This window comes from Aquila chrysaetos, chromosome 4 (genome assembly GCF_900496995.4).
Source record: "Aquila chrysaetos chrysaetos chromosome 4, bAquChr1.4, whole genome shotgun sequence".
Classification (NCBI taxonomy): Eukaryota; Metazoa; Chordata; class Aves; order Accipitriformes; family Accipitridae; genus Aquila; species Aquila chrysaetos.
The window spans coordinates 36,666,876-36,681,000 of NC_044007.1; the positions used below are offsets into that span (position 1 = coordinate 36,666,876).

General features: G+C 43.4%; 1 protein-coding gene across 1 annotated transcript in view; it reads left to right on the forward strand.

The window, feature by feature from the left end:
* The first annotated feature begins 297 nt into the window (after positions 1 to 297).
* The window catches only part of NCOA2 (nuclear receptor coactivator 2), a 199,352-nt gene continuing 185,524 nt past the window's right edge, over positions 298 to 14,125 (forward strand). Inside the window, 2 exon segments of the mRNA XM_030011116.2 lie at positions 298 to 516; positions 10,371 to 10,440. The gene's annotated coding sequence lies outside the window, so the exon portion shown is untranslated.

Consider the following 14,125-nt stretch of genomic DNA (forward strand, 5'->3'; position numbering starts at 1 on the left):
GACTTCCCCCCCCCCCCCGCCCCGTTCTGGTGCCGAGGAGGAGGCTCCCGGGAGCGCGGCGCAGGGCTGCGAGGGAGCGGGGCGGCTGCCATTGTCCCTGCGGGCGGGGAGCGGGGCAGCCCCGCGCTCCGGCGGGCGGCATCAGCCAGGGGCGGCGGCTCCCCGGGCCGCGCCGCGGTGCCGCCCTCCCGCCCCGGCCCGGCCCGGCCCGGCCCGGCCCAGCTCGGCTCGGCTCGGCCTCCCCCAGCCCGGGGCCCGGCCGCTGCCGCCGTGCCCGGGGGCAGGGGGGAGTGACTTGTGCCTCCCCCCGCCTCCTCCCCGTCCAGCCCTCCTCTGGGTAGAAGGGGAGGAGGAGGAGGGCGAGTGGTGGGAGGGTCTCCATTGAAATAAACAAGCAGGCAGTTATTAAAACGGGAACATGGCGGCCGCAGCCCCAGCTTCAGCTTCATCTTACAAAGCGAAGGTCAGCGCCGGCGGCAGCCGCGGCGGCAGCGGCGGGAGACGGCACTGACCCCGGTAACGGCTCCCGCACGCCCCCTCGGCCCCGGCGCGGCGGGGGGTGTGCCCGAGCCCCCCGCGCCTCCCCGGCCGCCTTGTGTAATGCCGGGGGGACGCCCGGGGCCGCGCCGGTGCGCGGAGGGGCGGTGTTGGCGGGCGGCACCGCGGCCGCGGTGAGGCGGCTTCCCCCGCGCCGGCGGCGGCGGCGGGGAGCGGGGCGGGGGCCGTGGCCCCCTCCGTGGGGAACCGCAGGGGAGCCGGGGGCAGGGGACCGCGGGGCCGCCCCTCGCCGGGGCATCGTGCTCGCGCCCCCGGGGCCCGGCGGCGGGGGGGGGGGGGGGGGACGGCAGCGGCGCGGGTTTACTTCCCCGGGACGTCCCCCGTTTCGGCGGGGCGGCGGGGTGGTGGCGTGTGTGGGATACGGCACCCCACCCTGCCGGGCCGAGGGGGCTGGTTTCCTGCTCCCACGCCAGGCGGAGGTCGGGTGCCGCCTCTGCGCGCCCCTTGGCTGGGGGCGGCAGGGGGAGAAAGTGCGAGGAGCCGGGGAGGCGAGGGGTGCTGCGGCTGATCCGGAGGGGGGCAGGGGGCTGCCCTGCCCGTGCTGGGGGAGGATGGGGCAGCCGAGGTGCGGCGTGGGGGGGGCGATTTTCAAGGGATTGTTTAGGAGAGTCCTCCCTCACCCCGAGAACACACCGACAAGGAAACTTGAGGGAGGGTCTCTCCCCGGCGACAAAAGGGGTGATCTGGGGAGCTGGGCGGTGTTCCCCCCCCCCCTCCCCTTCCGCGGCTGACAACGACTTGGTGCGCAAGGGTGCGGGCCGCTCCGATTCCCTCCGCGGGGCCGAGCCGGGCAGGGGCCGCGGCGCCCGGTGCCCTCTCCCCTTCCCCCTGCGCCGGGGCCGGGGCGCCCCGCCGCCGCTCCGCGCCCGCAGGAGACGCGCGGGGAAGGAGGGGGCAAAGCGGGCAACTTCTCTAACTTTCTGCGCGGGGGTTGCGCCTGCGTGTGCGCGCCGCGCAGCGCCGAGCCGAGCCGCGGGGGCGGGCGGCGGGGCGCCGCAGCCGCGCAGCCAGGCCGCGGCGGCACAGCTGCGTGCGAGCGCAGCCCGGGGCGCCCGGCCGCCGCCGCCGCCTCCCCGCGGCCCGGGGAGGGGTGGGGGCCCGGCCGCCGCAGTGCCGTGTGTCTGCGTGTGTGTGCGCGGGGCGGGGAGCGGCGGCGGCGGCAGGAGGAGGAGGAGGGGATGGCAGGCGGCTGGGCGCGGGGCCGGGGTCCCTGGGCGGGTGCCGCTGGCGGGGCGGGCGTCGGCGCTCGCTCCCGCTTCCCGGCCGCGGGGCTGCGCGCAAGGCGGCGGCGGCGGCTGCAGGCGGGCAGCTCCGCGGCCGCCCCTGCCGGGAGCGGGCTTCCCCCCCCCCCCCCCCCCCACGCGCGCAGGGAGCGGGGGAGGGGCGGGGAGATGCCCGCCGCCTCCGCGGAGGGCGAGTGCTCAACCCCTCCCCGCCTCCGCGGGGGGCGGCGTGTGCGCCGCCGCCTCCGCGGGGACCGCGGGGCCGCCGCGCTCGTCGGAGGCTCCGGGGCGAGGTGTAACTGGAGCCCCGTCCCCTCTCCCTCGCTGCCCCTCGCTCCTTCGCCTCCGCTTGGGCCTGAGCGTTTCCCCCCAGCCCGGGAATCACATGCTTCGCCTTCCAGAGCGGGGCATTCAGGCCGTGTAGTTTGTCTGCAGGAAACCTGCCCGAGAGCCTGGCTAAAAAAGGCTGGGGGGGGGGGGGAGGCAGGGAGGTTGCTGGTAGTCACCGGGAAATAATGGTATCTGAATCTTAGTTCGTGTTAGCCTGTGTACTTCTGTCTGAAGTGTGCGTATGCGGGAGCCCGCTGTCTAAATGCACTTGTAATTTAACCAGGAAAGAGTCTCCTTCTGAAAGGAGGGCAGCCTGCTTGTTCAGTAATAATCAATTGGTTTTGTATCTCTCTTTTTTTTTTTTTTTTCCTTTCAGAGTAGTAGGAAGCAGGTGAATAGGCTTTAGAACTGAAGAGGTAGTATTTTTATGGTATTTAAGTATAGTTTGAGCTAAGCATATAGTGTCTGGCTATGACAGTTACAGATCTATTGCTGCTGTAAATAAGTAAGCAGTTTAAGACTGCCAGTCTTTTTACTTAAAGCTTTTTTTGTTTTGTTTTGTTCTTAGTTTGCTGCCATTGTGGCTGAAGGCAGTCATTTGGTTTTTATCCCTTTGGGTTTTTATGTACTGAACTATAAAATCAACTCTAGCCAGTTAATTTCCTGGCTCTTTACAACCCGATAGCGGCGTTGGGCCACCTGGTGGGCTCCTCTCATGGGGGAATCCTCTGCGAGCGCCGAAAGGGAGGGAGCTGCTGGTCCGCTGTGTTAGATGCTCTCAGAGAAATGACAATGTTTCACACTGTTGTTAATGTCATACCGAAACTATTATTCCCCAAAGCAGGGCTCTTGTTTGCTTACATGCAGCTTAAGACCACTGTGAATGGAAACCGGTTGTTTTATCGCAGTCGGTGTACGTACTGCGCCTCCTACATATTTTTCAGGACATTTGCTTGTTTACGTCAGTGTCACAAATAGGATATACCAGGCTTGTGCATATTTGCATGTACAGACGTGCATGCAGGCATGTATGGACGCTCATGCATTTGTGTCCCTTATTTTGGCATTTGTGGTACAGCTACTTGAGGACTGGAACATAGAAGTCAGCTCTTCTGTGCCACATGAGATAAAGAAAGATGTAAATTGCCCCCAAATGGTTAATCTCCAAGTTTATGAGAAGTGCTGTGATAAGCTTAATGTTCATAGCCAGTCTTGGTCATCTGTGGTCTTGCAAGTACTTTGTCATGGACTCAACCTTCAGAAATATTGAGAACAACTTTAAGAAGAAAGGTTGATCTTTTTAACATCATGCAAATACTTGAAGAATCATGTAATTTTTCATATGTTTGTATTGTTTTGGTGAGCATTATGCAGTAAATGCCTGACAAAGGTGATGTAGTAATTGCATTTTTTTCAGCCACCGTACTGTTTTATTTCACATAAAATCTGGAGTTTTCTCAGCTTCGTATTTTCTCAAGCTCGTGGTCTTTACTGGGGAGAGGATCCATGTATGACGTGCTTCATCAGTATCTCTGCAATGTCTGAAGGCACTTCTTTACTAAAAGTGAAAATCTCCTTGTGTTCCTTGTTGTGTGTCCTGGTGGTGTCAGTGCTAAATTTGAAACTTGAGACATTTGAGGAAGGAATACTTTATTGCTATCAAGAATGATACTTTTGGAATAAGACAGTTGAATTTAAGTTTGTAAACTGGAACTATGTTATTTGAGAGAGAAAATAAAGATTATTTCTGGTGGAAAAATTAGAAAATACTAGGGATTTACATATATTGCAGTGTCTTGCATTAAACTGAAGCTCTGAAGTAAAAATTGATTATTTAAGAATAATGTTTATGTTTTTATTATCATTTAGGATGTAGTTTACTTATTATAAGGCTGAAAGGCTCTGTCGAAAGAGGCATGTAAGCAGTCTGTATTGTTGACATTCTCAACTTTTTCCCTCGGTCCTCAAAAAAAACCCAGTAAGAGCTAGCCCATCTGCAGGGAGCCCAGGTTTTGCAGCAGGAAGAACAAAGTCAGTGAGGGAGCCAGCTGCTGTTACAATGCCCACTGTCTTCTGTTTCTTGCCTTTGTTGCTGCTGTCACTGTCTCATTGGCAAAATCTGGGCTTCTTGCTCAGCTGGAGTTTCTCTAGCACCTGACATCAGAATTGCAGAGGCTTGTGAGGTCTAAGCTTTGAGGATGCTGTTGGTTCATTTGAAAGAAAAAGCCAAACTAAAGCCTGGTACCACATTCAAGTATAAACATAACTCTCTTTGTCTGCCGAGTGCAAATAGACTGTGCATCGCAGAAAAGGAACACTAAACTAAAACTGTTCTTGCCATGTTCATTTTTCATATGTTTGCCATGGTTGGCCTCTCCAAACAATGCAGTTTGTATGCAGGTAGGTATAAAGTATTTAACAAACTCCACATGTTTCTTCAGTATTCTTATAGACATTAAAATGCTCAGTATTCATTTATTTCTGTGTTTGGCTTTGGAGGTCAGAGGTTAGGTGTGTTGTTACAGTATATACTCTTCTGTGTGACACAAGGTTTTAAACTAAGAACAGAGTAACATTTATATTTACTTTATAGAAGCTATATTACAGCATCCATTCATCCACCCATTCTCTACTATTAGTTATTTTAGTTACAGATGGCTACTCTGGCAGGATCCCTTCTTTTTATTTTTAAATGAGGTGAAGTTCACTGCACTACTTTATTTTTGTTAGTTGTTAAAACATTCTCATACTCCTGGCAGCAGATAATGACAAATTCTTCAATGTAATGCTGGGAGCAAGGGAGGTGGAGAGGGAGAAATGGGGGGGGGGGGGGGGAACCCTCCTGAGCATATGGAGACATCCAGAAAAAGATGTGCATCGTCAGCTGTGATTCCATTGTGTGCTTGCAGACGGGATCTGAGCTCTTCTTCTCTTGGGAATTTAAACCTTACAGAAGTATTCTTTGGCTTTTACCCGTCAGGATAATCGAGCTTAGATAACATATAGTTCACATATTTATTATAGATAATATTTTGATAATATTTTAAGATTTCAGGGAATAAATACAGTTGCCAGGATTCCTGCTCTGTGCTGGAATAACATTTTGAACAGGCATACGTATTGGTGAAATGGCAACTTTCAGTAGTAAGAATAATTTGTAATATTACATCAGTGGTTACGTATTACTAAGGCATCTTACCAGTTCTACAGTTAGTAGTTTGTCAGCAGTATTTACATTATGCAAACACTCCCTATTTTTAATGATTCAGTAGCTTAGCCTTTTCAAAACATACCAAGTAGAAATGTGATGTGAAAAATGACAGCTTGTATAGTTTAATCAATTTAGGATACAGAATTAAAACAAACAAAAAATGCAAACCAGGGAATTTTTTAGGCAGGGTTTTAAAACAATGCTATATTGTCTGTGTTGTGAGTATTCAGAAATAGTATTTACATGATGAAAAAACCAAGTGGAAGAAATTAGTTTTCTTTTATTCAGTCTTGCGTTTACCTATTACCTAGACCAACATTTCCTCTCCTGAGCATTTGGAATACTTCTGCTGATTTTATACAATTATTTTGAGTTGATGAATAGTTTGAGAAATAGATTTGGAATGTGGTGGATTTACCGCATTGCGTTTTGTTACTGTTTATGATTTTTCAATCTTGTTCTATGGAAATTGCATGTTATTCAAGTTAAAGACTAATGGAAATTTTGCTTAAGAGTTTTATGGAAATAAAATAGGCACAATTCCTATGGAAAGTGTATGGTCACTGGGGTGCTCGGCATTTTTGAAGTTTGAAATTACTTCATTAATTTAAATGTCTAAAGCTATACAACAACGTATTAACAATACACACATTTTTTTCTTCTGCAGCTGCATCATTATACCATTCCAAGTCTTGCATTTCCTTAAATGACTTCCATAACAATCTCCCATTAATACAGTTACTGGCAGATATTATTCTTGCTTTGCTTTCATTTTAGCAGTTATAACTGATAGTAAATCTCACTCTTCCTGTGAGTGTGCTCCCATTACTTAGATATTCAGAAGCTTCTTTGTAATGTGCATTTGCTTTTTGCAGCTAAGATGCAATGCCATCTGTAAAGTCTAATTACATTTTTCTGTTTGTTTTTAAACTTCAAGAAGTTACTTGCTGTTTGGAAAGAATAACTTGTATTTTGCTAAAATAGTCCACATTGTATGGAAACCACTAATCTATTAATGAAAGGGCAGAGAGTATAGGTGACAAATTAATTAAAATATCTACTGAATGTGTTGATTTATCCGTAAATCTTAAGCAGTATGGATCCCATGAGCTTCTATGGGGGGGGATCCTGGGACATAGCGAGAACGTACATCTGATGTAGTGATGACTGAGAGTTGCTATTTTGATGCTTTTTTTTAGTGAGCTATGTAAGACATATTGTTGCTCTTTGGTAGGATTTATAGTGGGCATATCACAATTGGCTGCTTTATTGACTGCCTCAGTGGAAAGGCCTGGGATTGAAGAATGGGCATGGAAAGTGAAATAACATTTTACTTGTTAGGTCAGAATTACTATGGAATTTTACTCTTACTCTGCCCATGTTGTAATTCATCTGTGTGTGAGCAGATTTAGTTTTTCATTGCTGTCAGTATTGATCTCTAATGAGCCTTGCCCATGGATTTTGAAGAAAATCACTTCAATTAAAAACAATGCAGTATGTCACCTGTTTGTACCTCACAGATTATGTAGGAGGTACTAAATTGCATTTAAAAAGAAAACTTTATGAGGATGGAGGAAAGTCTGCCTATGAATAAATTTGATAGTATATACTGACACTTCTATTACAGGTATTTTTATGAACTTACAAATTCATCATATGCCTGTGTGACGGAACCAAATTTAAAAAAAACCAAGCCAAAACCCAAGGTCATATGTTTTAATACTTGTGGAAGGGAGAGTTCAGATGTCACGTGGTCTACAGTGGAGATTACTTTTCTTCATACTTCTTTCACCATGCTGTGAGTTCACAAGGTAGCTCTTCAGTTATTATTCTTTACTATTTCAAAATTAATGTCAGGACTTGTTGACCAACCACTTATGTTATTTCCAGAAATAAATGCAATTATTGTCAACTAATTTCACTTGCTATCCTTACACAAATTTGTACCTTGGTCTCCAGAGATTTCAGCAATGCCCTCCTCCTGTTCTATGAATTTCCTATAATAGATTCTTTGTGGAGGAAGATTATGAGTGTATACAGTTAAATACATCTTTTATTTTAACAGATTTCAATTATATTCTCAAGGAGAAAAGCTCTTCTTCAAGTCTAAATCTTCATATTTTTTCCAAAATAAAAATTTACAGCTAGGAATATACTATTTTGTTTCAATGTGGCCAGAATACTTGTTGCTTTTATCTTAAAAGAAAAAGTCAACCTATTGATAATTTACTGGCTATAAAATGTAGTTCTAATGTACATAGTTTAAAGCTTTTTTTTTAATTGCTTGCCAATTTGTGTTGCCATTTGCAGTGCAAACATATGTTTGCTTGTTTTGCTGTTGTTTTTAAGAATCATGGCTTACTTTGATACAAAGATACTGAATTTTTAATGAAGCCTCAAACTATTTTTGTGCTACAGTTCTGTGTGAAATTAGCGTTAACTGCACAATGGTGAGATCACTTGTGGCACGTTTTCTTCTTAGTATAAGAACAAGGGAACCTGAAGACCGTATGTAGATGAAAAAATACGTTCGCTAAGCTTGTACACTGTAGATGATAATTTCTTCCAAGTATGTCTGAAAGTGGGAGTCATTCACTCCTTTTAGCTGAACTGTAGTTTGTAGAGTTGATATTGTGTATTTTGTTCACAACTTAGAGTTTTTTATGGGGCGAGGAGGTAACACATCTTGGGTATCTGGAATACAGGTGTCCCTTTGCACTGGAAAAGAAATGACTGTGTGTGAATGGAAAATAAAGATGTAAACCACTCTGAAGTCAGAGGGTGGCACGCTATTCTGGGCCATATCAGTTGCTTTTAGTTATTATTTGACCTTTAAAAAGTGTTCTTTTACTCTTTGTGGGATGGAGGATTGAATGATGGTGTTGGAAAATGGCAAGTGTGGAGAGTGGTGGCTATGGTGTTATTCCATTTTTATATCACAGCTAATGCTGACAATTTGTGTACCGTTTGAGGCAGAGACCCGTTCTTCATGTAGGCCTTTGCATGAGGCCTACCTACAGGCCTTTGAGCACCACCATTAACAGCGTTATGCTACTGTGAAAGCTGGCTGTATGCAAGAGTTGTTTCTCTTGAGTTTTGAGGGGCATCCCAAGAACCTCCTGATTCTTGTGGGAATGGGTGGGAATTTGCATGGGTACTAGCATTGCCTGTTGCTGCAGAGTTGGCTTTCCTTTATTTCAAGCCTCAGAAAGGGCTTGAGAAGGGAAGGCAAAGGACTAATAGGTAATTTCATTGTCCATCACTTCACGTTCATCACTTTTCTTCATTGACAGTCCAGTTTAGTTAGAGGAATAAATATGTAATATACCAGATTATACATCTATTTGGGTACATAAGCTTGTCACTAGTTGCTGTATAATTCAAGAGTTTTATTTGGAAAGACAGATCTCAGTAGTATTTTGAAGGTAGTTCTACTGTGAAACTATAATGTATTGTCTTTTGTTTTCAGACAGTGTTATTATTAAATGTTCTATGAATAGAACAAATGAAAATCAGCAGAACTTGTCATTTCCATTGTTGCCATGTGGCGCGTAATGGTCAGGAGCCACGTTACTCCTGTGCAGACTCTGAGCTGCAGTACTGGAGGGCACGTGGATCAGGAGGTAGGACCCCAAAATAAATTGGCAGTAGGAAAATACCAGTGAGCAGCCATGCTAGTTGGCAAGAAACAAAGTGGTAGTAGTCATTCACTGGCGTGCAGCAGCTGAAAGACAGGAGATGAGTGGGAAATACTTCTGTCTGCACAGGCACTCTCATCATTAGTGCTCCCCTGTGGGAAAGGTCTCCCCACCACGGGCTGGTGAGACAGTGGCTTCCCTTTGGTGGGTCTCTCTGAACTGCAGGTGTGTCTAACAAGCACTGGGAGTCTCGCCAAATCACCGGAAGATCTAGTAGTATTTTACTTAAAATTTTATTCTAAGACAAGATGATGTTTTCTGTCAGTGAGGACCCACTTGAAGCCCCATGTTTGTGATCTGTAGAGCTTGTAAGCTTTTTGGGCATTCCTGAGGAAATAATGTAGTCATATCTTGTGTGTATATATTTTGCAGAAGAATACTTCTTTGTTAGTGGCACCCCTGAATAGCCTGTTACTGTAGTGGTATCCTGCCTGTGACTGAAAGAACTTAAGCAGAGTTTGTTTGAAAAAGGTTTATGTGAGATGGCAGAAATGACAGAAAGAATGAAGTTGTTTCTAAATTCCATTTCTCTTGAGGCATAATTAGTGTGCTTTTTTTTTTTTTTCTGTTGATGACTCTTATAGTGTATCTTTCATTTTCTTTATGTTCTCCTTTCTGTTTGTCAGAATAAGAAGGCAGAAAACTCTTCTTTGGTAGCTTGCTTGGATACATTTGACATAAAGTACTGTTTGACTCACAGACAGAAATGCAGGTACAATATTTATGTGGCTAGTGGCATTCTCCTCTTCCCTGAAGGAATGTGTACTGCTGTGCAATGTATATCCTCTGCTCTACTGGACTCTTAAGCTCTATACTAATTAAGAGCTTTCTGTTTATTTGTCCACTGATACTTGTCACTCGGGTCAGGAGTATTGTAAGTGGAGATTCAGAGAAGAAACGTGCTTCTGTACATACAACTTTTAATAATGGTTGAAAGACATTTTATAAGAACACCAGTTTCTCCTTTTTAGAGATTTGAAACTAATGTGTTATAAAGTCAACCAGCCGAGCAGTCAACCAAAAAAGGAACCAACCACTTTCACAGAGAGTTCCCACAGATTCTTTTGTGAAAATAAAGGCTGTGTACTGTGTAAGTTAATGTAAACATCTTAGTTGCTATCACTGTGAATTTGCAGTAGGCAGCAGGTAGAGAGGAAGTTGTGTGCCTGGAGTGATTGTGCAACTGGAAGGGGGTTGTAGTTATGTCTGGAAAAGCAGATAGTGCTCTGCAAACTTTGTTTCCCTCGTTGTGTTATGCTTAAAACTGTCATGTGCGAAGCATTGTATTTTTATTTTTCTATGCCTGTCTCCAGAAAAAGACTAATATTTTTCTCTCAATTTTGTTCCTAGCGTGCTTGAGATGTATCTGAGTAGTGAGGCCCTCTGCACGCACAGTCCCTAGAAATCGTTGCCTGCCTTGGTGAGTTGTCTATATCCTATTGCATTTAATTGGATTGTGTTACAGTTTTATCTTCTTCACTGGGGAATTTGATGTGAGATGTCTTAAGTTGATTGTGTGAATACAGCAGAACAAGCCTTGATTCTAAGTAATGTATGATATTATTCAGTGAGTTGAAATACAAACATTTTAGACACTTTCAAAAATAATGCCCAGGCTGGTTATGGAAGCAGGGACCTTACTTTAGTGCCAGGACCAGGAATGGGACTCTCTGCTGAGACAGGCTGAAGAGATCAACATATCATGTTCTTTCACATTAAGTTTGTTTGATATTTTATACTGTAACTAAGGAATTGACATTTTTCAAATGTGCTGATTATGGTCTGTCTTACGGCAAAGGTTGAGTATGAAATAATACAAGCCTTTCCATCCAACTATCTGCACTAATAAATTACTTAAATTGAGGGTTGAAATCGGTATAATGACACTGATGACTTAAACTGCTTGTTGCTCAAGAATTACTGTCTGATGACTCCATCAAGCAGTGCTGTGCCTGTTTAACTCTGCTCACAAGAAGGGATAATACTGCTGAGAACTAGAAAAAGGGACCCCTGCAGATTGTTTAGATGCAGACTAATAATAGTTTGGTAGTGCAGTGAAAGAAAGTAGAATATAAATGCTGTATTTTTATTTTAGGTGTGTTTAATATATCAATGTACTCACTTGGTATAAATCTTTCTCAAATGCATATTTGTAATTTTATGTGAGAACCTTTTCAGGGTACTCATGAATAAATGTTGTCTTTTAACATGTAGAGTGACTTACTAAGGTCAGAAATATGTATTTTTGAGGCTTGCACACCAAATAAAGAGGTGGGAAATGAGCTTGCCGAAAAGGTTTTCAGTTGTTTGGGGGATAACTGTTTATAAAATGCCAACTGTTTATGGGTAAAATTATGTATGTCCACATCAAGTATCATTTCCTCTTTTGTTAATTATGTTGAGCAATTTTTGCAAACTAACAATGATTTTCTTTAAACTTACTGAATTTTCTAGCATCAGTGAATGAAAACAGATTAAGAAGCTTTCCAGTGCTTGTTTTTTTTCCTGCCTTTTCCCTCGGCTATTCTGATAAAACACTTTGTAGTTCACTGTGTTCAATGAAGTTTATAATACTGGTTAATAGTTTGTTTATGTATTATATTAACTTGAAAATGCTCAGCCACATAGATGTTATTACTTATTTACACTTATTACTTACACTATATTACTTATTATTTATTTACACTACTTATCTGGGCTGCATAATGATCATAATGTGCATGTGCAGGTCTTCTCAATAATAAGCTGCTTTTGTGATCGTTTAAGCAAAGTGTTTTTAAAAAAAAGGAAATAGTAAGAGTCCAATTTTTTTTTTCTAGTGAATAGGACTCATTATATTATGAGTTGGGTATGTGTAATGAAGAAAGAGAAAATGTCACTGCCAAAATTCTCCAAAGAGAACATGAAATTTTGTTGCCAAGTTGATAGTATGTTTGTTTTCAGTTGTCTCAATTGTAGTTTTCCATTAAAAAAGGAATGCATTAGGGAAAGACTGAAAAAGGTAAATATTCAAATAAAAAGCAATTTGCATATAATTGCTTTTTTTTCCTGATTAATACATGTGGGGAAAAAACCCCCTCTCTCTTGCTTAGTGTTGCTACATTCTGCACCAAAATTATAAATTTGGTTGTTACTGTGCCAGAAAGTAATCTGGTACCTTTATAGATATTGACTAAAACATAGTTGCTGTGTTTCAAAAGTTAAAAACCTTTAATAAGAACAAATAGGAGATAAATATTTGTATATGAAGTCAATAGTGATGACTGAGGAAGAAACCACTGTAAAAAATAGGTGTCATGAAAGGATTTAGAGGGCAAGGATGAGGTAGAGAGGTAGTTCTCCACGCAAAATATCCTTTTGCTCTAAAGGGGGTAGTTATCCATGTGTTCATGCCGTAGTTCATGCGATAGTTCAGCCTCGGCTTTTGACTGGAGTTGCTTGTGGAATAGATGTTGGGTTTGACTGTGTGTTGTGAGACTACCACCACTACGACTGAAATTGTGTGCGTTCAGCCTGTCTACCACTGTATTAAGTTTTTTTTGAAAGTGAAACTACTGCTTAATACTTACTGGGTCTACTTTTATATGATATAATGGAGAAGAGTGTGAATCTTGGACTGGTTAAATGGCTTTAGAACATGTGTGTGTGAACTGATAAGAAATAAAGTAGAGGACAGAATTTGTGGCTGCTCCCTTGGAATGCTGGTAGTTGGGGTGGTGGGAAGTAGCTGCTGCATGCTACCAAAAAGTCATGCAATTAAAGATGGTGAGAAGTTTAGACTTTAGTTTAAAAAAAAAAAACAACAAATAGATAAAAAGACTAACTTTAGTTTCTAGTCTAAAAGTTTTCAGTCAGAAAACACTTTTTTTCTTTCCTCTTTTCTTTTTGCATGAAATGGTTTACTTTGCAAGGAACATTTCTCAGCAAAAAAAGAACGTAGATTAGAGAAATCTGTTTTCTGTCACTCTTGATCTGGAGAGTCTGTTTCAATCTAACTTTGTAGTGATTTCATTGGTGTTTTTGTTGTAGTTAGTGTCAAGTGTGATAGAAAATATTGTGTGTCTGTTCTGAGTTATAGTACTCCTCATTGTTGTTTACAGCAGGAGTAGATAAAGAAAATTCTGACAGATGTCTCATTTTTGACTGTCCTCCTAATTCATGTGTGTGTAAAGGGAATGCTGTCAGAAAATAAAGCACAATACTGAAAATAGAGTGCCTTACATTGAAACGAGTTTTAAGAGCCTTCAGTATTAGTTTAAGGATGCAAGTGAGGAATCTGCAGTAGGTTCCAAGTATCAAATCTGAATAAGAGAGAGCTCATTTCTATCAGCATGCAAAGCCAGGCTGGGATGGTGCCTACCTAGAGCTCTGGAGTCAGTTCAGAGCACCTTAATTCCCACAGGAGCTGTGTTTCTGAAATACCTGAAATAAAATGTAGGTATCAATCACAGGTATGGATAACCTTTACTGAATCGGGTTTTCTCATTTGTGGAGGGATCTCTGGGGGATATTTAATCTACATTGAATTGGTTTGTGATAAATAAAGGGAATGTGTTCCCATTCCTAGACCTTGAAATTGGGGAGTTGTGTTTTGCATGAAATATGATCAGATTTTTCTGTTTTCAGTCACTCCTGTTCAGTAGCGACATTAGTTAATGTGAATTGCCTATAAAGATGCCTGTAAAAGTGGATGCTTGATTATAGTGAATTTAATGCAATCAGTGTTAAAATGATACTCCTAATCTGAGAGTGAAGTTCTGTGTGGGTGGTACAATGAGAACAGAGGTATTGAGAAATGAGCATCTATTAAGATTTATACAGTTGCACCCCACAGATACTTTTTTTTTTTTTCCCTCCCTAGAATTGGAAATGGGAGCTTATGGAAATGTTTGGGTTTTATTTCGTGGAAAAGCTGAAATTTACACAAATGTAATATATTGAATTTCATTTGAAGTTGATGAAAATTGAGAGTATTGTAGAGAGAAATCTCATCATGCTTGCAACTAGCAGAACTAGATTTTTTTAATAATGAAAGCAGTTTTAGAGTACTTTCATAGTTTTGAGGCCACAATGTTCAAATTCATTATAAATCTGGAGTAAACCAT